This window comes from Phyllostomus hastatus, unplaced genomic scaffold (genome assembly GCF_019186645.2).
Source record: "Phyllostomus hastatus isolate PE091 unplaced genomic scaffold, TTU_PhHast_1.1 phas_scaffold_555, whole genome shotgun sequence".
Classification (NCBI taxonomy): domain Eukaryota; kingdom Metazoa; phylum Chordata; class Mammalia; order Chiroptera; family Phyllostomidae; genus Phyllostomus; species Phyllostomus hastatus.
In genome coordinates, this window is record NW_025334036.1 from 8,446,791 (window position 1) to 8,474,123 (window position 27,333).

The window sequence follows — 27,333 nt, forward strand, 5'->3', positions numbered from 1 at the left end:
TTTCTAACATGACTCCCCCGCAATCATGAAACTACAAACTCCAGGCGAGGCAACGCCTTTCTTCCTGTTTTGCTATGACATTAACTAAACACAACCCTCGTTTAGGCCATCTACAGTCTCACTTCAAAGGCGCGCGTGTTAATTTTGCCTTTATTTAAATGAACGCCGGGGGCTGCCTGGTGAGGTTCCCCCCCCTCCTCCCTCAGCCCTCCTTCCTAGATTTTAACATATGGAGTACAGTAATGATTTAGCGCCCCTCTGGCGTGCGAGGAGCCCCCCCCCCCCCCACACACACACCTTGCCTCATTCTAGAGGATATTGTTAATTTCAGGGATCGCAGTGGGAAGTTTAGTTTGAAACGCGCTTGCCAGGGCACAAGTGGCAAGTGTGTCGGTTGTCTGCACTGAACTCGAAGGGGCGAGAAAGACCAGGAGGACGCCCTACCTTCCCGTGGGTGCCTACAGGCCAGGCCGTATGGCCGTGTCGGAAATACTGGGCGTCGTCAATCCCCGGACGTGGGCATTTCACCACGAGGCATGCCCAGGTGACCTCGTTCCTAGGCGGCTTGGCCACTGGGAGCCACAGCTCAGCTCCTTGCAGGCGAGGGCTTTGGCCTTGGAAAGAAACGCGAGGAACTTCGGGGCATCTTTTTGACGCCATGGTTCCGCGTTTTGGGGCTTTCCTGACCATGTCTCAGTGTGTTTCTGTCCAGCTAGACGGAGCCGTTTGGAGTTAATTAACCTGTGGTCCAGCTACAATGAATACAGAGCGGAGAAGACCAGAGGGGAAGGAAGGGGACGAGTCGGAAGGGAGGGAAATAGAAAGTTTAACAACGCGCGCTGAGCCGCATGCTTTTACGCCGGTCGGTCGCAGTTAGTTACTGACTTTCCAGCTGCGAGGACGACGCGCGCCAGTTACTGTAATTGAATTGCTGTTGTAACACCTTTCAGGGGACCGCCGTGCCTCGCACGAAAGTTGCCCGCCAGGCCTGCGGCTGCCTGTCCTTCCCCGCCCGCGCCCGCCCCAAGGGGACGGGGACACAGGGCTCCACGCGACGCCGGGCGGAGCCGCAGGATCCCGGCTCCCGGAGAATCCACAGGGCAGCGCACGTCCCCAGTCCTCCGGGGCCGCGGGGCCGCGGGGCGGGCTGCAGTCGGGGCTGAGACTGAAGAAGCGATGCTGAGCCCGGGACCCAACTTGCAGAAACTCAGAAAATCAATATGCGGTCGGGGGTCAACTCCAGCGAGGGCCTAGGTCCTCGCGTTTGCGAAGGATTTGCGCTCTCCCGTGCTGCCCCACGCCTGCGTGGCTCGACAGCGCCCCCTTCCTCTTCCCTCTTACTGCCCCCGGCACGGGCCGTGCCTCTCTGCACACCTGTTCGCCCGGTGGAAATGAGCTCCCTGCGCCGGAAGTCGGGGTCCCATGCGGAGACGCCTGGTGGGCCCTTCCCCTGCACCCCCTGCTCAGGCTCTGCCCCCCTCGCCCCCAGCCCAGGATTCGGGCCCTGCAGACCCGGCAGCACCTCAGAGCCCGCCAGACCCACCAGCCACGGCCTCTGGCCTCCTGCTTTGGGCGCCTGGAAGCCTGGCTCCGCCTTGTCACTCTTGGCCGCCTGTCCCTCTCCCCCAGGAGAGTCCTCGCTTTGACCCGAGGGCCAGCTCCGCTCTCTGCCACTTCTCACTGCGTGCTCGTTCCTGTCCCGGGCTCCACGTAACTTTTTTTTTTTTTTAGCTTAGCAGAGAGCGACCTTTGGGCTCATGCACCGCCGCCACAACCCCGCCTGGGTCTCTGACTTTAGGCACAGCCTTTGGCGGGGGTGCCAGGAGCCCATCAGTTTGAGGGAAGTGGTGGTGGGGGGGTGGTATTGCAAAGGGACCTCCCCACCCCACTGCCGGGAATAACATCCCCGTGTTTAGTTCAAAGGGGCCCCGAGGCGAAGGCCAGGACAGGAGGGTGCTTCGCGGGCCCTGGGAGGGCGTCCGGAGTGAGGCTGAGACCGGCGCCTTGACCCCCGAGGGTATCCGGCGACACTGGGCATCTCTCGGCTGCAGGTCAGCCCCAGTAGGCTGCGATTTTTCTCGGGCACTGGGGCTCCTCCTTCCGTCCTGCGCCTAGAGCAGTGAGGGCCACACGTCCGCGAGCCCCCGCAGACGCGCCCCGTGCGGCTGGGGCTGAAACCCGAGGGCAGGACAGGCCGCAAGGAGCAAAGCTCCCGGGGGAGGAACCACCCTGGAGTCCGGCTCTCCGTCACCGGGCGGTGAAGCCTTATAACCTTTGTTTGGGGGTGCATCTAGACTGTGTGTGTGGGGGGCGAGGGGCGTCAGGGAGCGGAGGAGCGCCAGGGGGGCTAGAGAGAGGAAGACGTGAGATGTGGGCTTGGCATCCGCCTCCCGCATCACCGTGGCCGCAGTGCGCCCTGTCTTTACCTGGGAGAGCTTCGGCTTCCCCCGGGGCTTCATGGACGGAATGTACTCTTTAAACCAAAAAGTCAATCGCTCTTGGAGGCATCCAGCAACCCGAGCCAGGGTGCGCTCCTCCAGCCCCCACGCCTACATTTACTTTTTTACGAAATCAAGTTCCTGCGTGGCCAGAGGGACTCCCTGTCGCCTGGTCGTGGCCTCGGGTTGGGACGGGGAGGGCGCGGTAAGGACGGCGTCAGGGGCTGTGTTGGGGGGCAGATTGCGTCCAGGCTCAGCTGAGTGCAGGAGAAAAGCGCTCAGCCTGCGGGCCCCTGGACCAGGTTTTCTCTCCGGGTGTTCGGTTTGCACCCCAGCCTTCCCAAGATGGGACAGGCCCGCAACTGCCTTGCACCGCAGCCCGGCGAGGGCCAGGAGGAGCCCAAGGGAGAAAGGGCTTCTTCAGAGCACCTTGGGGAGTCAAGGGCAAAACCTCGCTGGTTCTGCTCACAAGGTCGAAAGGCCTGGTGGGTGATGGGAAACCCTCCTCGTCTGGGATCGCAGCGCAGGCTGGGCTGGTGGCGCCCGCAGAGCTCCAGGTCCCCTGATCCGTTCCCTCGGCTTCTGCAGCCCCTGTCTGCCCCCACCTCCCCCACCCTACCAGTCCTCATGAAATCCGAACCCTCGCACGTTCGCCTTTCCCGTCTTTAGTCTTCGCTTTGCCCAGTATTAACCTCAGCAAAAACAAAGTTGACTGCCAGCAGCTAGAAACATTCTTCTGCAAAACACACGGAGAGAAAGAGAAATAAGGAGAGGCGAAGTGCGCCCCCAGCCCCACACGGCAAAGCCTTCTGCCTTTATGCCCCCCGCCCCCAGGACATCAGACCTATTTTTACTGCCTCCTTTTTGCTGCTGGGGACACTGAGGCTTCGGGAAGTTCAGAGCCCTGGTCAGGCTTAGCCAGTTAGGAACACGCATGCTCTGAACGGAACGGGGTGGGCTGGCCTGGCAGCCAGCTTAGGTCCCAGGCTGGACTCGGGACAGAAACCGGGTCACTTGGGGCGCCAAATGGAGCCTCTGTCTGGGACAGGGTGGTGGTGGCCTTCCCTGGAGATCTGTCCCAGCCCACAGGGAGCCAGGGAAGGAATTCCTAGCAGAGCCCAGTGCCTGGCCAGGGCTGGCAGTCAGCCTAACCCTGATCTTTCCGTTGTGGAGATGAACCAGAGGCACTTGCGGGGTCCGGTGTCCCCACGAAAGGAGCGCAGGACAGCTGTGCCTTTTGGAGAGCCCATTAGAAGAACAGCTGCCCTTTGCAGGGGTGGAGTGGGGTGAGGGGAACGGAATGAGGCCGCACTTGGGCACGTTTATCCAGGAGCGCAGGTTGGCACACGGCGTCCAGCACAACTTGCAACATCAAAAACGAGCAGTTTCATCGCAAACCCGCCCTTCCCTGAGAAGACGTCCCAGTTTGTCCTGGGAGCCCGCGCGGGACCCGTCCGCAGGGCGGGGCAGAGATCTGTCCACTTCTGGCGCCAGAGGTCCCGAGGGCAAGGAGGGCGCCTCCCCCCACGTCCTCCTCTTCCTCTGCCTCCATGCCAAACATGCTTCCCACGTTCCACGCAGAAGCAAAGCCTTTAAAACTGATTTCCTCTTTCAACGAGGAAAGTGGGTTATGGCCTCGGGCAGAACCGCAGCCCAGGCGGCAGCAACGACGGAGAACCGTGAACTATCCTGCAAAATCGGCGTGCGGAGTGTTTAACTTACCCCCTTTTCTTTCTTTCTTCCTTTTTATTTTTTTTCTATTTTCAGTTTTCTCAGGAGGGCGATTCCTTAAGGTAAACAAGCCCATGGTCGGGGAATTTAAGAAAATACCCGCCTTAGAAGCGCTCTCTCACCCTGTCTCTCTCCGTATACTCAGAGCAAGCACGAGAAATAAACAGAAAGTTGCCCTGACATTAAACATGTTCGCTCAGGCAGAGCACGTCAAAGCCGGCGAGCGGCCAGCATGCGGGCAATTCTTTCTGTATCCCATCATTTCTTCTTTTAAATGTTCTTAATGGTTTTATTTTATTTATTTGTAGAAAGAGGGGAAGGGAGAGAGAGGAAAACATCCATGTGTGGTTGCCTCTCATGGGGCCCCCAGTGGGGACCTGGCCTACAACCCAGGCATGTGCCCTGACTGGGAATCGAACCTGCGACCATTTGGTTCACAGCCTACACTCAATCCACTGAACTACACCAGCCAGGACTGTACCCTATCACTTCCAACGAGAAGACCCGTAGCGTTTGTGGTTCACCTGTATCTGAAGAAGCTCTCAGCTGTGTGATCCAGACACATTCCTACCTGATTTATTTATGTCATTTAACTTAATTCTTTCGACAAGCATAGGAAACAGTTAGTTGCATGATCCCCCTGTTAATGCCACAGAGAGGTCACGCAAGGTCATAGAGAGCTGTTTGGTGGTAGGAGCGAGGTGCACATGGGCATGGTCCCACCCAAGAGGAGTTTTTGCTCATAAAACCAAAGTCGGGTTTCCATTTTTGCCATATGCAGAAGGGTACCCGAATTGAAGAATCTGTTTATTTAGGGGGAATGGCTGGATCAAAGGGTGAGGAATGTCACCATAATGTATTCCTCCTCCTCCGCATTGTTTCAATGTTCCATGTCCTGATTGTCTTCAGAACAATCCCTTCCTCAAGAGAGCCTGATGTTTTCCCCTGTCTTCTGTGCAGGCCTCATGGGTAGGTTCCCACAGCCATTCAGAAGGTTGCCTGAGTTTTTTTCCCCCTGTTTTTCTGCCTGCCTGGGATCATTTTTCCTTTCTCGAGAAGAATCTCTGCTTGTTCTTCATGGGCAGACTGTGATCGAACAGCCGAACCACGCCAGGAAAGGGGCCGAGATGAACGGGAGATACGGGCATGCTAAGGAGCCAAGGCTCTGGCCGGTTGTCCCAGGGCCTTCTGACTCTGGATTGGCCCCCTTGGTCGCAGAGGTAGGACAGCTCTAGCTTTCTTGTTTGTCCCCTTAGGCTGAGCCCTGGGGGACTGGCAGCCAAGCCAAAATACGCAGTTCAGCCAACCAGAAAGGAAAAATCCAACGCCAAGAAAACTGGTGGTGATTCAGATTCAAATGTGGTGGCCAAGGGCGAGGTGAGGTGCCATGTCCATGAGGCTAAGGCATCTCCCTGAGGCTAAACATCCAGTGCACCGAGTTAGAGTTAGTCTAGTGGTTAGTCGTTAGTTGATTTGGCACAGGTGACAGAGAGTAGTTACATCTGCAGCTGGTGGGAAGGACCCCCACCTGTGTGTTGCCTGGTGGAGGGGGCCAGCCCGCCCTAGGGGAATTCTGGGAGCGTCAGGCTCAGCTGGGCCTGGCTGGTCCCGCCCCAGGCCTGCTCTGCGTTTGGAGCTTCCTGCCTTGGGGAGCGGGCCTGGGGTGCTGGGCAGGGGTGGAAGTGAGGGTAGGTGAGGCCTGGGGTTTAACCACATAACGCAGAGGCTGTGGACATCTGGTAGGAAGGTAAGGGTGATTATGTTCCTGTCCTCCAGGAAAACGTTCTCATTTCTGCATTGATTTCACATCTACTTGTTGAGCGGGGAGGGTGTTCCTAGCACGATTCAAAGCACTTGTGGATACAGCGATGACTAACTCACGGAACCTGGCCCTGGCCCTCGGCGGGGTTTGAACTCTGTGGCGGAGAGGCAAGAAAACTCGACAGAACACACTCCGATAATGGTATAAAGAGCTTTGGAAACTTGAAAGAGAGAGTGTTCCCTCCTGCCTGGGAAAGACTTCACAGCGGGGGTGAGTTTGACCTTGGACTCAGAAGATGTGGGAGGTGGGGCAGGGCCAGGGTGCGGATCAAAGTGGGAGTGGGAGAGCAACCAAAGGGGAGCTCAGAGCAAAGACAGGGGAGGTCCCCCGGGGCTCTCCCTTCTCTTGGGGGTAAAACCAGGTCACGGTTCCTTGGGTGATCAGAGTTTGGTGCAAAGAAGTTCCAGGTTGCTTCCCAAGTTCTTAATTACAGCGTGGCGTCTTCCTCCCTGTCATTTTGATGGGAGGGCTGGGTTTGAAATGGCTTCTAAGGAGGCGGAGGATTTTTTTTTCTTGTTTTGTGGTGGTTGCTGTTTTTAGTCCAACGGATGAGCTACCTCGAGGTTTCCTTCTCGAATGAGGAAGCTTGGTGTCTTGTATCCTGAGCATTTATTTACCTGAAGCTCTAAGACAGAGAGGAAATAGTCAAGGTTGTAGAGCTAGCAGAGGAGATTAGCATAAGGAGTCCTGTGGCAAAAAAAAAAAAAAACCTGCCAGAACATAGTCCTACTTTTGCAAAGACGCCAAAGTCTTGGTACCATCGCTTCCTGTTACTGTCTCTGCTTCTATCAGAACAGATGAAACATGCTGTTTTGGTTCGTTCTGTGTGTGTCTCTCTCCCTTGGGGCCGGAAGCTCCGCAGAGGCTGGGAGTGGAGCTGATTCACTCGTGTTCCCAGCCCTGGACCCATGCCAGGCACAGGATGAGACCTCGGTACGTTCTGAATGAATGACTGAGGCAAGTTGAAGAGTATTGGCTTTTCATTTGTGTGAATGATCAGGGGGAGCATCTGAGTATCTTTTTATGAGAGTCATTTTGGGTTTTTTCATTGTGGTCGCGTAGAACCTTCACTGTCTACTCAGTTCTCACTTACGGTGGGACCAGCTGGTTGAAGCGCGGGGCATAAGCACAAGGACATTCAACTGTGCCTTTGCCTTGACCTCGAGCAGTCACCCCCAGGAAATTCAAGAGGCCCAGGTTTGAAAACCACCGTTTCAAGGCTTCAAATCAATGTTGTCCACTTGGTTGTTTTATGACTTTTTCGCACGATGGTAAACCTCAAGCACACTCCCTATATGATCTTTTTTACCACTCGTGGTTGTCGTAAAATCTTATTCACCCCAAACTTACTTCTGTGTGTATATTTTGTTGTTATTTTATGTATAGTCTAAAGTAAAGGTGGTTAGTTGGTCTAAAGTGTGGTTAAGAAGACTTTATCTTCTTTCCATGCCTTCCCTATAACTTTTGGATGACTAAAATGGGAATAATCAGGATTCTTAAAAGTTAGTATCTTATAGCCACTTGCCCAGGGAGAGGCCAGATCTTAGGAGGAAGGGGGATTAATCTAGAATGAATTTGAGGCCTTCTTGTTGCCCAGCTGTTCTGCATTAACATTTTCCAACACAGGCACCCATTAAATCTTGGGAAACAAACCGAAAGAAAAGCATCAAATGAGAAAAAAACATGATCAGCTCACTCTGAATTCTATCTTATATTTTAGCCAGTCTACTGGCTTCTTGGCTTGGAGTAATTTCAAATTCCCTCTGGCTTAGTGGCCAGGCATTTTCTTATTCTTGTTTGCTAAATACACTCTCCCTTAAAATAAAAATCCTCCTCCTCACCACCTCATCTCTCTTGTGAATTCTCTTTTTAGAATTCAAATTGCAAAGGAACTTGCAAGGGAAAGGGAATACATGTTTTAGCACGCCGTTTACGGTTCACGGCTCTAGAGATCAGTAGAAATTTTCAGTAAAGAAGTTGAGAGCCCTGGCTGGTGTGGCTCAGTGGACTGAGCACCGGCCTCCAAACCAAAGGGTCACAGGTTCGATTCCCAGTCAGGGCACATGCCTGGGTTGCAGGCCAGGTCCCCGGTAGAGGGCACGTGAGAGGCAAGCACACATTGATGTTTCTCTCCTTCTCTTTCTCCCTCTCTTCCCCTCTCTCTAAAAATAAATAAATAAAGTCTTTTAAAAAAAGAGCTTAGAGATTTTGTTTGCCTTGAGTTGTGGAAGTCATGCCAACCTTGACAATCACCTTAGAGACCCTAGTCTTGGAGCATGGACAGCTGATCTACTGCCCAAGTATCATCTTCCCGCAGCTCAAGACTCAAAGAGAGGAAAAACTTTGAGGCTGTGGGCCTACAGTGACAAGGACAAAACCAAACTCTAATTGTTGAATTAAAAACAAATATTTTTATTTATGTATAATTGACATATAATGTTATTTTGCAATATAATGACTTGAGTTACCTATATATTGCAAAATGATCACCATTAATTCTAGTTCCCACCTGTTATCATTCAGTTACAGTTTTTTCTTGTGATGAAAACTTTTAGAATCTATTCTAATAGCAACTTTCAAAGATGCAATGTAGAATTATTAACTATAGTCACTGTACCCCACAACTTCATTTTTAAAAAAGATGTATTTATTTATATTTAGAGAGAGGGCAAGGGTGGGAGAGAGGGAGAGAAACATCAATGTGTGGTTGCCTCTCGTGCACCCCCAAGTGGGGACCTGGACCACAACCCAGGTTTGTGCCCTGACTGGGAATCGAACCAACAACTTCCTGGTCTGCAGGCTGGCACTTGATCCACCCAGCCACACCAGCCAGGGACGATGACTTCATTTTATCACTGAAGTTTCTACCTTTGACCCTTTTACCATTTCACTCACATCCACCACCTGCCTCTGGCAGCCACCAGCCAGTTTGTCTTTGCATCTATGAATTTATGAATTTTTTTGACTCCACATATAGGTGAGATTGTAAGTATTTGTCTTTCTCTGACCTATTTCACTTGGCACAATGCCCTCAAGTGTCATGCATGTTGCCACAAATGGCAAGATTTTCCCTTTTTTATGGCTGAATATTTCATCTCTATGTCTATATATCTATATCGTAGTTGGTCCTATCTAGGCTATTGTAAACAATGCTGCAATGAAAATGAGGGTTCGTGTATCCTTTTGAATTAGTGCTTTTGTGTTTTTTAGATATATTCTCAGAGGTAGAATTGCTGGATTCAAGCTTTCTTTTTCTTTGTTTTTAAGATTTTATTTATTTTTAGAGAGGGGAGGGGAAGGAGAGAGAGAGGGAGAGAAACATCAGCGTGTGGTTGTCTCTCACGCACCCCCTACTGGGGACCTAGCTGCAACCCAGGCATGTGCTCTGACTGGGAATCGAACCTGCGACCCTTTGTTTCCCAGGCCGGTGCTCAGTCCACTGAGCCACATGAGCCAGGACTGGATTCAAGCTCTCTTATAAGCACTATTAAAATATGACTCCAGAGAGCCCATGACAAGAAATTCAGATGGGATTAGATGACGCAAATGTAAAATAAAGGTGGAAGGTCCATGTTTATGTCAATTGCCATTCTGGTGGCTCTGTGGAGACTCCAAATGGTGGTCACTCCGCTTCTGAAATTCTGATTGGAAGCCAGAATAGTACGCTTGACCACCTCGGAGATTTATGTTCGCACAGGCATGCCTACACCTAGGAATCTAAATAACTATTATAATAAATGAATCAATAATATTCTCCATGCAAACATTCCCAAGAAATTATAAGCAAGAAAGATCTATCACATCATTATGGAATAATTACAAATAACATTCTTCAACCCACGAGTGCCTTTATTGGATTCAAAAGAGACTGGGAGGAGAATGAAGAATTCATTAATCATTGTATACATATTAACTATCTAGAGGTTGGGGAATTGTTATAGAAGTCGCGGAACACATCTGCTGCTTTGCTACTGCGGGCTTGGCTTTGGGGACACGGATTCGTTGTTTGGCGTCCAGGGACAAATCGAAGAAAGCGTTGATGCTAAGTTCTGTCTCTCACCAGGAAAGGTAGAGCTGAGAGCAAACAGTTCATATTTACCTGGCAAGACAGCAGGTATTCCATGAGCTAGTGCCTTGGCATAAACCTGAAACTGGAAAAAAAAAAGGAAGTAGAGTTGCAGAAATAGTTGTTTTTTTTTTTTTCCTCTTGACTGTACCTGGTTTGAAGAAGAGAGATTTATATACATTGTGTCCTGGAGTTGAACCATCTAGAGAAGTATTTTGTGTGAAGGAGTAATCATCTAAAACCTTACATTATAAATTTATAAATTAAAAAGGTAAAAAAAGGATTTGAATTTACACCTTGGGATGCTGCTAACATTTTCTTCTCTATCTGCGCTGTGTTCCTATGCACCGGATGGCCTTTAACAATCTTCTTTAGTCGCTCAGGAAAAGAGCCTCCCTAGCCCTGGCCAGTGTAGCTCAGTGGATTGAGTGCAGGTCTATGGGCCAAAGGGTTGCCGGTTCAATTCCCAGTCAGGGCGCATGCCTGGGTTGTGGGCCAGGTCCTCAGTAGGTGGGACTGTGAGAGACAGCCACATATTGATGTTTCACTCCCTCTGGTTTTTCTCCCTCCTTTCCCCTCTCTCTAAAAAGTCTTCCTATGTTGTCCATTTTATGAGCATAAGTTACTGGGAAACTTATAGAGAATAAATTATTTTCTTAAGCCTGTCGGATGTGCAGCCAATGGAGATTTTAAGGCAGGAATGCAATGCAACATTTAGCTGCAAGGGGCATGGGGGGCGTTTGGATCAGCTGTTTGCCCGCTGCCTCTGGTGGGGATTGTGGGGCTCTGTTCCAACCCCAGGCTGGCTTAGCCACAGGCTCTTCCGCAACCTGCATGTGGTTTTAAGATTTTATTTATTTATTCTTAGAGGGAGGGGAAGGGAGGGAGAAAGAGAAGGAGAGAAACATCCATCCGTTGCCTCTGACATGCCCCCACTGGGGGACCTGGCCCACAACTCAGGCCTGTGCCCTGGCTGGGAATCAAACCGGCCACCTTTCACTTCGCAGGCTAGCACTCAATCCACAGAGCCACACCAGCCAGGGCTGTGTGTGGCTTTAGACTGACACAAAATGACAAGGAAACACTGCCATGTTGAAATGGCTGGCAGAGGTCCCGAGGGGGGAAGAAATGAAGAAGTGTGCTTGAGTCACGGGACAAAGAAAGGTGTCACTGTGCCCAAATGTGCCCTTCTCCTCCCTTCTCCTCCTTGCGTGACGCTGTTGAGAACGCACGTGCCATTGTGAGTGCAATTCACGGGCACTCAGCGATGCAAGGTAAGTTTAATTGATTCGCGGCTTTCCCATGGCTGACGGTGAAGTGGCGCTTTGGTGATGGAGAGGTGAGGGGAACTTGATTTCCATGCAGAGATGAGATGCGGCCTTCTCTGAACCGGCAGGTGGAAACTCCGCTTCAGAATTCATTATGTGACGGCAAGGACCACAGCGAACAATTGGAACCTGCTTAACAGTTCAACGGGTCAAAATGCAGTCAGGCCATTAAAAGTTAAATGACTTGCAACACTGAAAAATCTTTGGGCAGTACAGCTATGTGGCAGTTTCTAGGGTCCCGGATGGTGTTTTGTGACAGCCTTATCAATGTCATCTGCGGTTCACCCCGCTCTCCCTAAGCCCTGAGGTGCCCAGCTAGGATCTGGGGTCTCTGTAATATGCCACAGTGCATGAATGGAAAACAACATCCCTCCTCTAACGATACCAAACATCGCAGTGAGGGACAGTCACCTTCTTGGTCTCCTAGGGAGATGGGGGCTGGGGAAGGGGAGGGGCTCACCTCCTGGACTCCTGTCCAGCTATTTCCCCTCCCAACCCCCCAGCCCATGGCCATGTGTCACCTACTCCCAGAACTCAAAGTGATAAAACAGCCCATGGGAATCGTAATGAATCGAAAAGTAAAATCTACATCAAGACGTTTTTACCGGCTTCCTTTCCAATCAACCACCCTTGTGGTTTGAAAATTACATCCACACATTTCCTAAAGGTCCTCCTGGAAAGGTGGGGAATGCTGGTGACACGGAAGTACTTTGAAGACTAGGTAGTGAGAGGCCCACCGTGACTTCAGGCTGGGGCGGACGCTCCCCGTCTTTGTCTCTCTTAGACCCCCGGCTCTGGGCAGCCTTACAGAAAGGCCCACCACCCTCGTGGCCAGGAGCTGAAGCCCCCACCAAGAGCTAGCGAGGGACTGAGGCCTGGAGACAGCTGTGGGCGTGAACTTGGGACTGGATTCTTCAGCCCCAGTCAGTCTTCAGATGACCTCAGCTCCAGCCTCACCCGAGACCTTGAAGGTTTCAGATGCCTGACCTTCAGAAACTGTGAGGTCATAACTGATTGCTGTCTTATCTTGCCAAGTGTTGGGTTAATTTGTTACATAACTAGAGATAACTAGGACATCCTTAAGCGGTAGCCCGCACGGAGTCTGGTATCGACTGGAAAATGGATAAATATTTGCTGAGTGAATTCAGGGAAGTAAAGGAATGAAAAGTTTAATTTATGTTCCTCCACATCTCTCCCTATTTTTCTTGCCTCTTTTTAAGGAGCTTCAGGGAGCAGTGTTTGGAGAGACCATCTCTTTAATTATTAAAAGGTCAGTCATTCAACAAATATTTATTGCTGTGACCGTTTGTCAATGAACCAACCCCCTTTTGACTGTGAACCCATTTGAGCTTCTGCCAAGCTTTTAGAAAGAAATATTTAGTGAAGCTCTTGCTGCCAGTCTCTTTTTCAGAGAGAGAAAGGGAGGGAGAAAGAGAGGGAGAGAAACATCAATGTGTGGTTACCTCTTGCACACCCCCTACTGGGGACCTGGCCTGCAACCCAGGCATGTGCCCTGACTGGGAATTGAACCCACAACCTTCTGGTTTGCAGGCCTGTGCCCAATCCACTGAGCTGCACCAGCCAGGGCCAGGGTTTTAGAAGTTAAAACTCAGATTTGGGAGTAGGTGGACACAAGTGGCCCAGAAAAGTGAAGGATGAGTGGAAGACTGAAATGATCTGTCCTCAGAGATACTAGAGGCTTTCGTAGACCAGAATGAGACCAACACTGGAACTGAGGGCTATGAACAATGTGAGTCCCCTGCACAGTTAATGGGAACACTCTGGGACAACCGTGGCTCACCCATACTCCATGGCTGGCGCTGGCTTTTGGCTCAGAGACTACAGCTTGGAATCCCTCCTCTTTATTTACCAACTGTGAGAGCTTAACTCATTTAATCTTCTGCAGCCTCATTTTCTTCATCTGCAAATAAAGCAAACGCATTGTACGATATAGTTTTTAATAGACAAGGGGTTAGGGTTAAGGTTAAGGTTAGGGTTAGCAGCAGGTACTTCAAAAATCGTTAGCTCCTTTTCTCATGAGGAGTTGGTGTGTTTGGTACATTGTGTGGCTGCTTCTTCACTCACGTGCACCCCCGTCTTGTCCTGTGTGCAGTTCCGGGGGGTCGTCTGAAAATCTAGAGTGAGGAAGTATGATCAGGACTTGGTCGGACTTCCCTGCTACCCGAGGAGGAGCCTGCTCCCATAGGACCCCAAGAATCCTCCGAGGTATGGATCCATTAGAACAACACAGATGAGTGATTTGAGGCTAAGTCAGTAAGAAAATTACCTGAGGTCACCCAACTAGATATCAGCAGGGCCAGGCTTAAAACCATTGGGCATCTGATGGGCACGTGTATAGCCCTTGGGGCCGGAATTGGAGAAGATGCCGGAAACTCGTGCTGCTGTTCTGGCCCCACGTGACCTTCTGTCCGGTCTGGGCTCTGCCTTTGACTGCTCTCTCTCAACGTATTTGGAGGTTCCTGATGTCCCACGGACAGTGACCTTGATGGTGGGTCCCGCATGTCTCCAAGCTGCCATTCTGAGCTTTGGTTGCTGCAGGCACAGCTCAAGCAGATTTCCAGGCTATTTAGTGAAGGGGTCAGGTCAAGAGGTAGTTCTCCTGTTTATCACATGGTTGCTTGGCCTTGGCTTGACATTCGATGAGTTTCCTGCATATTCTCTCCTCTTTTTATCTTGCAAATCCTTCTTCACTTTTGCCAATTCACCCCTCACTTTCCTTCCCTTTTTCTATCTACCTCGCATCCACGGTGGGGCTGAGGGGGCAAAAAGCTGGGGATGGGACTGGAACCATTTTGGTTCCTCCCTGTCTTCCCTTCTCCTTATTTACATTATGTGATTCCATTGTAAAAGCACTTTGGAATTTGTCCGGCAAATGAGTTTTTTTTCTTGTGGATCCAGTTCAATTTCAGATACAAGTCTAGAGCTTCTGTGAGTGTCAATAAAACACACGTAAGGCTCTGAGAAGACTGAGCCAGAGAGAAAAAGTGAAACAAAAGAAGTAAATCCAGCTCAACAAATTCCCTTTCTATTTTTTTTTACTATTTTTATTTATTTATTTTTAGAGGGAGGGGAAGGGAAGGAGAAAGAGAGAGAAACATCAAGGTGTGGTTGCCTCTTCCGCACCTCTACTGGGGACCTGGTCCACAGTCCAGGCATGTGTCCTGACTGGGCATCGAACTGGCAGCCCTTTGGTTCGCAGGCCTGTGCTCAGGCCACTGAGCCACACCTGCCAGGGCTTATTTGTACTTTCTATTCCTGAGCACCTGAGCAGCTATCAAGAGTCCTGACAGTCAGGGCTCATGCCTGGCTTGTGGGCCAGGTCCCCAGCTGTGGGCACTTGAGAGGCAACCACACATTGATGTTTCTCTCCCTCTCTTTCTCCCTTATTCCCTCTCTCTAAAAACAGGTAAATAACCCTGATTCACGTAGCTCAGTGGATTGAGCGTGGGCCTGCGAACCAGAGGGTTACTGGTTCAATTCCCAGTCGGGGCACATGCCTGGGTTTTGGGCCAGGTCCCTGGTTGGGGGCGTATGAGGCAACCACACATGGATGTCTCTCTCTCTCTTTTTCCCTCCCTTCCCCTCACTATAAAAATAAATAAAATCCTTAAAAAATAAAAATAAATCTAAGGACTTCGAAATGAGAAAGGGGTAGTGTTTCCAAGGAAAATCGAGATACTATTACATAGAGGGGAACTGGATGCTGGCCAGAGAAAAATCACAGCTCTCTTCTAGCACGCAACAAGTGCAGGGGAGAAAATAAATTATTATAGTTAAGGCTGCCATCTTATGTGACAAGGAGAGTCAGCATGCTCAACATGGGCAGAAACATCTGATAGATGAAATTGAATCTCAAGTTCCCTTCTTGTCTCGAACACTGCATTTTCCCAGAGCTTTGCCCATGGACTAGAGGTAGATAACATCTTTTACATTTTCATTTCCTAATAGAAAACTAGATGAGGGGGAGGAGAAGGTACATGCTATAAAATAAAATTTTAAACCCTTGTAAGCGATCGGGTCTTTTACAAATAAGGAAATCTGAAGATACTGGTGTATTCTTTAGATAAGATCGTCTTTTTCAATCCCCAGGAAATCCCCGTCATTCAAATGGGTTTACCTTTGCTTAATCTGTAAGCAGAGCTGGTCCTAACTAAGCACAACTGTGCTCAGAAGGGGAACCTTGTCTGTGGTATCCGCCTTTTCCGTAGGAGCCAATTACTGTTCCCACGCCTGGAGTGTGCGGTTATGGGACAGCCCCCTACCCCTCCGCCTGCTTCCAATAACAACCATTTACCTGTGTGGGAAGACTCTATCATTTCTCTATCATTTTTATTTCATCAGTTGCAACTGTCATACATAAAATGCTCCCTAAATACCAACTCAGTTCATATAAATCCATCAGCAGGCTGCGCTCGTAAATAAACCCTATCAACTGATGTTTGTTTAGCGCATTCTTATGTCCTAAGTTCTTGCCTGTTGCAGAGCTCCAGCAGGCAGGCAGGGCAGATAGCAATATTATCCTTCTCATATCATCAGTGATGAAACAGAGGTGGAAGGGCCTACTCAGGCTGGTAATTAATGTGACTCTTCCGATTCCAGGCCTCAGGTTTTTCCCACTATATCTGACTCTCCGAGTTTGGGCAAGGGCGGTGGTATTGGTAAAAGCTAAGAGGAAAAACCCTGGGACTGGATGCCCAATGGTTTGAAGCATTGGCTCTGCTGCTTTTGTTAGCTGTATGACCTTGGCCATGACTTAGCCTCCAATGACTCTTCTGTATTGTTAGAATCTTTCTTTATTTTTAGAGAGGGAAGGGAGGGAGAAAGAGAGAGAGAAACATCAATGTGTGGTTGCTGGGGGCCATGGCCTGCAACCCAGGCATGTGCCCTGACTGGGAATCGAACCTGCGACACTTTGGTTCGCAGCCTGCACTCAATCCACTGAGCTACGCCAGCCAGGTTAGAATCATTCTATACCTCACAGGTTTCCTGCGATGATACAATGACATGATCCATGGGCAACGCTCGGCAGGGGCTCTGTATGTAGCCTGTGCTTGAAAATGCTGTCACGGGTAGAGTCGTTACCCCTTGTGTCTGAAAGGAGATTCCATCTGCATTCACAAAAAAGAATGAGGACCTGAGGCCTTCACCTGGATGGTCTTTGTGAACTACATCCTTCAGGTACCGGTAAAGAGGAACGATGACTTGACCCAGGGAGCCCTTCACCTCATTCCCCTTACCTTCTATTTGCTCGGCCTATGGTTGTTTTCCATCCCGAGCACCCACTGCAAAGCCCCGTATACACGCTGTACGCGCTCAAAAGATGACCAGGTTAATACTCTTTCACGTATCCTCGGAGGGAAGCGTAAATAAACTCTGCAATGGGATTCCACAATTCAGTTTACACTTATGTAAAAACACCGCCACTCACGTGAGTCTCTCTTCTTAGACTAAATAAGCCCCAGAGAACGTATGTCTGCCATTTTACTCTGTTCTGAAGGTCTCCTAATGTCTAGATTAGATTTTCCCATTATTAGTTTCATAAAGGAGAAACCAGTTATTTCTGTTTGACTCCAGCCAGTACTGGTTCTTCCGTGACGCTGGCTTTGGTCAGATGCAATGGTCGAAGCGTCCATGGCATTCGAGGAGCCCCAACACAGCACGTGGACGAGGCCAGCGTGCGCTGAGAAGAGTCAGGCTTGCTTACCTGTTGGCCTCGGGGTTTTTCTCGTCCACCTGCGACCGCTGGATGGTGTCAGAATCGGGAGTCAGTGACGGCCAGCAGTCACGCACGAACACAACCAATGCCCCTCCCGACTAGAGCCCGCCACCTAACGGTGAATCATTCAGGTAATGAGAAGTGGCCGTGGAAGTGTAGAGGGATGAGAGAACATGTGTGAGGACCCCCCGGCTCCGATCTGGGGAGTTCTCAGAACTGAAGACAGCAGAGGGGACATCAGAAAGGGTAGGGACCAGGTTCCGTGAATGAGGACAGGGCCTCCCCTGTCCCTTTTCCTTCCGACGACTTCCCCTAAAGCCCAGGCCTTTGGGAGACGGAAGAATAACAACGTCTGAACACATGTGCTAGGCAGTTTTCATTATTTTACATTCATTTCAACTTACCACAATCCTCCGAGGTAGGTAGGCGCAATTGTCCTGTTTTGCAAATGAGGATGATGCGGCAAGGGGAGTGGATGGTTTGCCCAGGGTGGCCCAGCTGACGAGAGGCAGGGCCTGGGGCCCCAGGTGTTCCTGCTCCAGACATGGGCCCCCGCCACCAGGAATGCTTACAGCAGCGGGTGGCCCAGGCCCTGGTCAGGAATCCGCTGTAGAACTTCCAACCCAGCGTCATGCGACCGTGGAGGACTAACTCCCTTGACATTCACATGGCGCTATCTGCGCTTATCTTTTTTACTGTGAGGGCAGGACAATGTTTTAATAACACGCGCTTATGCAACAGAACACTATGCGGCTGTAAGAAGAAAGGAGTTCTTATCTTGGGCGACAGCACGGATGGACCTGGAGATTACGCTGCTGAGTAAAATAAGCCAGTCGGGGAAAGACTTGGATGGGATCACCCTTCTGTGTGGAGTCTAACGAACAAAATAAACGGATGAACAAAGTAGAACCAGAGGCGTGGACACGTGGAGCAGACTGACAGCTGTCAGAGGGGAGGGGTTGGGGGCGCTGGATGAAAGAAGGGGAAGGATTAGCCGAAGAACATATATGCCTGACCCACGGACGCAGACTACAGCGTGGGGGTGGCCAGAGGGAAGGAGGGGTTAGGTGGGGGGCGGGCAAAGAGGGCGAGAAACGGGGACAATTATAATGTCAACAATAAAATGAATAAAAAAAAACCATATTGAAATGAAAAATGTGCTTACAAAAATAAGGATGTCTTTAAGCTCCAAATTCTCATGACTACGGCAGGTGATGGCGGTGTACCATGGAAGAACTTCCGGGTGCTTTTTATCTCTTCTTTTGCTTTTTCCTTCGCAGGCATGATGACCCTAGACAGGCCCACGTCCATTAAAGTCAGCAACATGCCCTGGTTCCCAGCAGGGGGTGAGGAGGCCTTCCCAGCTCTGCTGTGCTTCATGGAAACTCAAACACTAAATTTCACAGTGCCTTATTTTGAATTTTAATTTGCTCTGTAAGTTTTAAAAGCAATGTTTCTTGCAACCCCCCCTTATTTTATTTTTTTTGTAGATTGTGTGTCCTTCTTTTGTCCCCAAGTGGAAATGGAGGCTGCAACCACACAAAATGCTTTTCTGGTCCTTTTTCAGAAGCTCCTAGATTAGAATGTCAAAGGTGCAATATTGTTTTTGACGCGTCCAGTGGCATCAAGTGTAGTTCTAGAGTCTACCATACGTTTTCTAGAAAAATACATGAAAGAAGTGGGGTGGGGGGGGAAGCTGAATTTAAATGGTGATGACCTTGTCCAAAGCCTTTGTTATTGATATTCAACATAACGACCCCAAAGTTAACATGGCCTTCATATTTACTGGGTATTCAACACTTTTTGACTAAACTCTATGTCTTTCGATTAAAAGAAATTCACGCATGGTAATTATTTTCAAGTTTGGCAGATGGATGCTGAGAATGCTTGTCAGAGAACCACGTTAAAAACCGAAAACATTGTGTACTATTCATATGACCAGAAGAAAAATGCTTCTAATTAAAAAAAGTGTTCCAGGCTCTGGCTGGTGTGGCTCAGTGGGTTAAGCACCAACCTGCAAGCAGAAAGGTCACCAGTTGGATTCCAGGTCAGGGCACATGCCTGGGTTGTGGGCCAGGTCCCCAGTTGGGAACTTGCAAGAGGCCACCAATCAGTGTTCCTCTCTCTCTTTTCCCTCTCTAAAAAAATAAATAAAAATCTTTAAACAAACATTTCAGGACTATCTTTAATTAGTTTCTGGAATTGATTTTTGCATTGTTTAATTTTTTTTTGTCCCTGTCCAAAAACATTTGTCATATTTTGTCAGGTAACATGACATTTTATATCTTACTTCCTCTTTCTAGGGCACGTGAGCATGGGCAAACACTTTTTTTAATTATCCTGATCGAGTGTGGAGAATATTTTTTTTCTGACCCCCCTTGTAATCAACTGTGACCCCCAAAAGCAGGCAAATGGGTGGCTTCTGCCCTTCTCAACTGGCCAGAAGAGTGGGTTTTGCATTATCCTGCCCCTCTGAAAACCCCAGCTCAGTGGTTGACTTTATGCCCGCCATGCCCGCCCATAGCAGCAAATTCCACAGAACAAATTCTACCCGGTGAAGAAGTATTTCCTATCACTCGCTTTAAATGTCCTCTGCATTGACTTCTCAGAGTGGCCCAGTCTCCTACGGGACAACGTAATGAGGGTCTATCAGTTCTACTGCCCGGCACCTACCTTTAATGCCTAAGTAAATGTCTCTTATTTTCCAGCCCAGATTGGTTCAGTCTAACTTTTGAAATGTCTCGTCGTGAGTGAATGCATCTACATTGCATTCAATTTCTGGCCCAGGTCCGGAGCTGTGGCATCCCTGAACTATATTCCTGAAGGTGAGAAAATGAAAGATGAAGACAAGAAATTAGATAACCATGTATTATCCTCTTCTATACTGCTATTGTATGAAGTCCTTTCTTATTTTTTTTTTATCTTCTTGATTTTTCTGCACATAAAAAGGAAATTCATTGAAAGCAATAGAAAGCTTTTTTAAAAAAGATTTTTTAAATGTAGTTCATACTCACATATACTCTGTTATAGCTCTGTACAGCTTGGAATGTGATAACCTATAGAAAATAGCTTAAAGGCAATTTGCGCAATCTTTGTTCCAATTTCTACATCCCTAGGATGGGATCAAGCCTTTTTTTTATTATTAAATAGAATAGACACCTATTTTATTAAATAAATGGACACCTCAAGTGTGAGTTACTAATAAAATGAAATTATGAAGAAAATGTTGATCTATCCAAAAACCACATTTTCTCTAGATTTTTATCAAAGTGCGGATCTCCACATGCAGACCCTCAAATAATCTGATTCCTTGTGCCCTTCTTTCGATTTTTGCAACGTTACTGTCAAGAGGAAATTATCCGATGACTTAGGGGAAAAAGCCCTGTAAGATTATCAAACCTTAAATTAAAAATTTGTATTTTGCCCTGGTTGGTGTGGCTCAGTGGCTTGAGTGCCAGCTTGCAGACCCAAAGGTTGCAGGTTCGATTCCCAGTCAGGGAGCATGCCTGCATTGCGGGCCAATGTTTCTCTCCCTCTCTTTCTCCCTCCCTCCCTGTCTCTTTAAAAATAAATAAATGAAATCGTTAAAAATATGTGTATTTTCACGAAGCTCATTTTGTCCTTTTATTTGTTCAGATGTGTGTGAGAGAGACATGTTTGTTGAGTACATGGGCTTGGAAATATCTTTGAGTGGTGGGGGAGGAGCTCCCGGCACGCGCCCCCAGGAGAAAATAACCCAGACAGACCAAATTGTGGTATGCAGGGTAACTCTCAGTTAGAGACAGGGGTGATTTGAATCCTGTTTTCATTTTGGTGTTTCTATGAAAAGGAGACGGTAGAGGAAAGAGGAAAACCGAAAGGAAGGGAGAGAACTCCTGGGGACTGTGATAAATCAGGAACGTGTCTATAATGATCCCTTTTCTGGGGGTACTTCCTATAACCTTGTATTCCTCCTTCCTCCCCTCCCTCCAATGCCCTGCCTCCGCCTGCCTTCTCTCTCTGTGTCACTTTTAAGAAGGCGTATTGAGCACTTGCGCGTGTGAACGATTGTGCTAGGCACGGAATTAGCGGTAAGACTTCTATTAGCCAGTGCCTGCTTTTCAGCCGTACGCCCTGAAGAAGTTCCTTGTTTACCCTTTCGTTTTCAAACTAATTCCACACGCTCTGACCTCAGGATGCCTGAGCCCTGTCCGTGTAGTTAAAACAGGAAAACTAGTTACCGGCTGCCACCAAGGTAAATCAGCCAGTCGACACACTCCCGGGCTTCCCAGCAGGCCCCTGGCAGGTGGGCATTGTGGTGACCCGTAGATTATTAATAAGGAATGCACACGGGAGAGTTCCTTTTTGGGTTTGTTTGTGCATTTCCCAAATAAAGCCAATACAAAGAGATCCAGCCACAGTGCCTTTAGCTTTCATTGTTAGCATCTATCATTATGTCATCAGGCAAGAATTGCCCAAAGAAATTGAAAAAGATTACCTCTTGGATTGCTTAATGGCTCTCTGCTGCCTGCGTGTGTGGAGTTGTCTGAGGAAGAAAGACAGGGATGAGTCAGGCCCTCGGGGTAGGGACGCGTCGCACCACCACCCGCCAGCGCAGGGTTAGTCTGTCAGCGGAACAGGCTTTGGCAGGCCCCCAGAGAGAGGCTATTTCCTAATCTCGGAGGATTTCTAGCCCGCAAGTCGCTAAGGGGAACCAGGAGTGGGAAAAGGGTGAGGGAGTTTCATCCGTGGACCGGAACCTCTGTTGTTTCTTTCTAATTTGGGTTTCCTTGTATTTTAGCTGCTGCATTTTTTTTTCCTTCACCGGATTTCACAAATATATCAGATTTTTCTGCCATTGGTAGTCCTGCATGTACTGTTATAGAAATTGGTCACTGAAAAATGTACTGGCTAATGTGGGGGGGAGATGCTGGGTTTTGCAGGGAGATATAGAAAGAGATGACGCTTCTTGAGCACCTATTTGGACCAAGAGGTGTGCTAAGACATGCATGGGATATTTCTTGGAACCCTAGGGCCTGAGTATCGAGTTACCAAGTTTAATTGCACCTAAGGAAAAACCACGCATTGAAAGGCTAAGGAACTTGCCTGAGGCCACAGAGCAAATAGCAAAGGCAAGTGGTGAACCCCTGTAGCTTGATCAAGGCCATGCTCTTTTTTTAAAAAATATTGAGTTTACTAGGGTGACATGCGTTTGCAAAACCACACAGGTTTCAAGTGCATAACTCCACAAAACATTACCTGCACACAGCATCGTGCACCCACCGCCCCAAGCAACGTCTCTTTCCATCCCACTTCCCCCCATCCCCACTTCTGCTCACTTCCGCCGACCCCCAGGCCTCTTTCCTTCTGCTGGTCACGGTGCTGTTGTCTGTATGTGTTAAAGGTCACGCTCTGCCCTGGCTGGTGTGGCTCAGTGGACTGAGCACCAGCCTGTGAACCAAAGGGTCCTGGGTTCTATTCCCAGTCAGGGCACATGCCTGGGTTGCAGACCAGGTCTCCAGTAGGGGGCGTGTGAGAGGCAGCCACACACTGATGTTTCTCTCCCTCCCTTTCTCTCTCCCTTCCCCTCTAAAAATAAATAAAATCTTGACAAAAGCTCATGCTCTTAAGAGCAGCTCTTGCCTTGATGTCTATCATCCACCAGAGTCTCCATCTTTGCTAAGTATCTGTTGTGCTAACTGATACTTTATTTTTATTTTTTTAAAGATTTTATTTTATTTATTTTTAGAGAGGGGAGGGAGGGAGAAAGAGAGAGAGAGAGAGAGAGAAACATCAATGTGCGGTTGCTGGGGGCCATGGCCTGCAACCCAGGCATGTGCCCTAACTGGGAATCGAACCTGCAATGCTTTGGTTTGCAGCCCGCACTCAATCCACTGAGCTACGCCAGCCAGGTCTGATACTTACTTTAAACCACCAAAACCACATTGGGTTGGGAGACCACCCAGCAGCTTCTTACCAAAGTAAGCATGCTCTTACCACATGATCCAGCAGTCAGGTCCTTCGGTAGCGGCCCAAAGGAGCTAAAGGTTTGTGTCCGCACAAAAACCTGCACACATGTTTATTGCAGACTTATTCATCATTGGCCCAAACATAGAACCAATCAAGGTACCCTTCAGGAGTGAATGGCTGTGCAAACTGTGGTACATCCAGACCATGGAATATTACGCACAATAAAAAGAAATCGGTTGTCGAGCCACAAACAGACACGGAGGAATCTTACCTGCATATTGCTAAGTGAAAGAAGCCAGTCTGTAACAGCCACATACTGTATGATGTCCACTATAGACGATTCTAGAAAAGGCAAAACTATGGAGACAGTACAAAATTAGCTATTGCCGGAGTTTTTTGTGGAGAGGGGCGATGAAGAGGTAGACCACAGGGGATGTTTAGGGCAGTGAAACATAGTGGAATTCATACATATCATCATATTTTTGCCCAAACCCACAACACCAAGACCAAACCCTAATGAAGACTATGAACTTACGCTAACAATAATACACCAACTGTAACAAATGCACCACACTAAAGCAAACTGTTAGTAATAGGGGAAAAGGTTGGGAAGGGTGTGAGAGGAGATATATATACTTTCTCACATTTTCTACCTCCTACTCCTACTTTCTACTCAATTTTTCTAAAAATCTCAAATTGTTCCCCACAAACGTCTATTAATTTTAGAAATGGGCATTGGTGAGTTTGGGCAGGAGAGGCTGGGAGACAGAACTGAAGGAAGATTTTTCACCCTTTCCTACCTTTTCCGTATTTCGATTACCTATGGAAAGCAAAGTGAGGTTTTAAGCCATCACAGGGAAGAATTCTCAACTTGGGGTGTGATTCTGGGGCTATTTTCCAGTTTGGCCCATTTTGAATGGTAGAATCTTGGTACCCTGTATCCTTTTTTAAAAATGTTTTGCACACCTAATTCATGAATTAACTTAGGTAGTTGCACAAAATACCATTGAATTCGCGGTCAGAATCTTTTTTTTCTTGTATCTATTCTTTCTCTCTTGAGCAGCTGGCTGGTTCGTGACCCTATTGCGTGCCCCAGAGCCGCTCATTCAAATTCTCATGTCTTATAGCCTTTGTGCAGTAAGTGAGCCAGAGAAAGACAAATACCGTACGATTTCACTTACATGTGGAATCTAAGGAATGACATAAACGAATGAGCAAAATTGAACCAGACTCCTGCAGTCTCGATGACTTCGATGCACCATGCTCAGGAATGAGCCACTTGCTTAGTAAGTGGCCGGGGTTGCCGAGGGCGTCAGGTTGCCTGTTCCAGGGCTTCCAAGTTTGGCGCAGTCTAACCTGTTCCTCAGAGACCCTGAGAACAGCCCCTTCTCATGGGCCAGCTTGCACTCTGAGGTTGCTAAAATGAGACAAAGCTTGGGAGGAAAAGGAGAAGGAGAAGGCAAGGGAGAAACAAAGAGAAGCAAAAAGAGAGGAAGGAAGGAAGGAAGGAAGGAAGTAGGGAGGAAGGGAGGAAGGAAGGAAGGAAGGGAGGGAGGAAGGAAGGAAGGGAGGGAGGGAGGGAAGGAAGGAGGGAGGGAGGGAGGGAGACTATAATTTGATGAGCCAATCAAGAAGTGAGTATGGCTCCCCATGAAAGGTCCAGTGTTGGCAAGTAACATGGAAGAAAGGAAAAAGGTGCCTTCAGTTTTGCCAGCAAAGAACGAACGGGGCTGGAATTTTTCCTGATCCCTCCCTACTCCAAACCTTGGAAGGAGCATTAAGCAGAAAAAGGGGGCTTGCTCAAGGCTGTCGCCACTTCCTGCCCTCCCGCCACCAGGCCCGGCAGCTGCCATTAATCACAGGACGCATCCATCTGTGGGCTTGTCATCCGAGCTGCTCCCTGTGGTCGGGAAAGCAGGCGACTGGCAGACACCGAGTGCTTGGCCCTGGGGGTCTTCGGCGACGACTGGGTAGAGAAGTCGCTTCTCTTGGGCTGCATTTTAATTCCCACTAAATCCAATGTGCTCTTCCAGAGAGCAAGGCCGTTGTGTTGAGAGAGAACGGAGCGAACTCGATTCCGTTCGGCTTTGTTGCCGAAGCAAGGACGTGAGAAGTTTTAAACGTCGCTGGGCACGGACACGCCTGATCCAAGGAACCAGGAACGGGGCTTCTAGGAACGAACTGGTTTTCCGCCTAATCACTCAAGGAATGCTGGGTTTTCTGTGCAGAATCAGCCAGGACACACAAATGTTTTGGAGGGGAGTGGGTGGAGGCAGGAGAGGGCAGAAGGGAGATAAATGGTAATAGAAAAAAATGCAACATAAACAAACAAACAAATAAATAGCAAACTCTCAATTCTTCCCCACCCCTCATCCCTCCAGGGAGATGATACCCATGAACTCTGACACAAGGACATTTTCCAAGGAATAGAATGAATATTATCTTCAACATGAAATGTTATTCATGATATAGGGACCCTCTGAAAAGGCCTCCATGCCATGTGATTATTGGCTCAGTGTGAAGTTGTCTCCTTCCCGGGTCAAGTTCAATTTTCTAAGGAGTGTCTGGCTCTTCCTACTGCTTCCTTTGTTTTGTTTCCTTTCGGAATGGATCTGTCAATGGCACCAGAGTTTATCCCTCCTTGCAGACTGTGGAAGGCTCTGACCCTGTTCTTGGAAGCGAATGAATGATGTTGGGACTCAAACAGTATATTCCAACCATCTACACCCTCCTTCGGATCTCAGGACACAGCTTTGGATTGCTGGAACATACAATCTGAGTTGGTTTTGTCTGTTTTCCTCAGTGGTAGTGGTGGACTTGGGCCGTCCCCTTCGGCCGCTCTTGCTGGAGATTTGCACCTCGGCCTCGTGGGATCGGTTTGTGAGAGCGAAGGGATGAGGTATAGTCACAGGTCAAAGGATGATCATTCTCCACCTTAGCTTCATTCATGCCAACTAAGCCTCTACATCCAGAAACAGAGAACCACCCACTGGAACTCTTAAAGAATGGATATCTTGCTTTGGCCAATGTGGCTTAGTTGGTTGGGTATCATCCTACAAAGCCAAAGGTCACAGGTTCAATTCCCGGTCAAGGCATGTGCCTAGATGGCGGGCCTTGTCCTTGGTCAGGGAGTGTTAGGAAGGCAAGTGATGGACGTTTCTCTCCCTCTCTTTCTCCTTCCCTTCATCTGTCTCTAGAATCAATAAAAGAAAACAAAATTCTTTTAAAGTAATGGATTTTCTTCCCAAAGGGAGTATTTCCCCCATTTCCACTGGATTTCTGATTAAAACAACAACAACCCATCTCCCATTTACTGAAAGCCTGCTCCGTTCAGCCACCAGGCCAAATGCTTCGCGCAGCCTTGTTGGTACTAGCATTTCTGCTCCACACTCACGGAGGCTCTAGCGTCACCGGCGTCAGCGGAAATCGTGGTGGTGTGCTGAGAGCGAACTCTTTTTCCAGGAACACGGACAGCAGGCTATTCTATGAATCCTTCTGCAAATTCGTAGATTAACGACTGTTCATATCCCCATATTACAGATGCAGAAACGGAGGCCCAGAGAAATAACTGATGTGCCCACGGTCCCGAAATACAGCGCACAGAAGGGGAGGAGTTAGCCTCGCTGGTCTCCATTGCCACGGTTTCTGGTACTTGGTGGAGTAAAAGGGAATGAGAAATTAACGTCAGGTTTATACAAGTATTTCATTAAGAAGAGAAAGGAAAAGTTAGGACGAAGGAGTAAAACTATACTATCTTGTGACTGGAAGCCTAGCATTTTTAAATTTTGAGAAAGTAAATATTCTTAAGAACCACAGACACCCTGGAAAGTAACCCCAAAGTAAATGCAAATGTCTTCTACAGCCACACTGACTGTCTCACTGTTTAAATTTTTAATAAATTTGTTGGAGCGACATTGGTTAATAAAATTATGGATTTTAAGTGTTTTGTTATTTATATTTTTTGAATTAAATTTTGCTTCAATTTATAGTCAGAAGTGGTTCGTTTCCCCCTTCCTTCCTTCCTTCCTTCCTTCCCTCCCTCCCCCTCCCTCCCTTCCTTCCTTCCTTTCTCTCTCTTTCTTTCTTTCCTCTTTTAAACATTCCCAAAGCTTAAAACAACTTTAATACTTATAAAAGCACAATGGATGTTAGACAATAAAAGGACTTCAGATCCAGGGGCATTATAATGCTTTTGTTTTCTTTCTTAAGAATATGACTCATGCCTTGCTTTATCATAACACCTGGGAAATAAGTCATTTGCG

At 48.5% G+C, this 27,333-nt stretch overlaps 2 long non-coding RNA genes across 2 annotated transcripts in view; both read left to right on the forward strand.

Annotated features, from left to right (window-relative positions):
• The window catches only part of LOC123809754, a 29,365-nt gene extending 12,144 nt beyond the window's left edge, over window positions 1-17,221 (forward strand). The window contains exons 2-5 of the long non-coding RNA XR_006784086.1: window positions 12,606-12,655; window positions 13,499-13,611; window positions 16,388-16,584; window positions 16,981-17,221. This is a non-coding gene — a long non-coding RNA (uncharacterized LOC123809754). The remainder of the gene's footprint in view (window positions 1-12,605; window positions 12,656-13,498; window positions 13,612-16,387; window positions 16,585-16,980) is intronic.
• A 2,603-nt stretch (window positions 17,222-19,824) lies between these two features.
• Window positions 19,825-27,011, forward strand: LOC123809755. The gene is made up of 2 exons (XR_006784087.1): window positions 19,825-19,947; window positions 26,612-27,011. It is a non-coding gene; the product is annotated as an uncharacterized LOC123809755 (long non-coding RNA).
• Window positions 27,012-27,333: the final 322 nt, after the last annotated feature.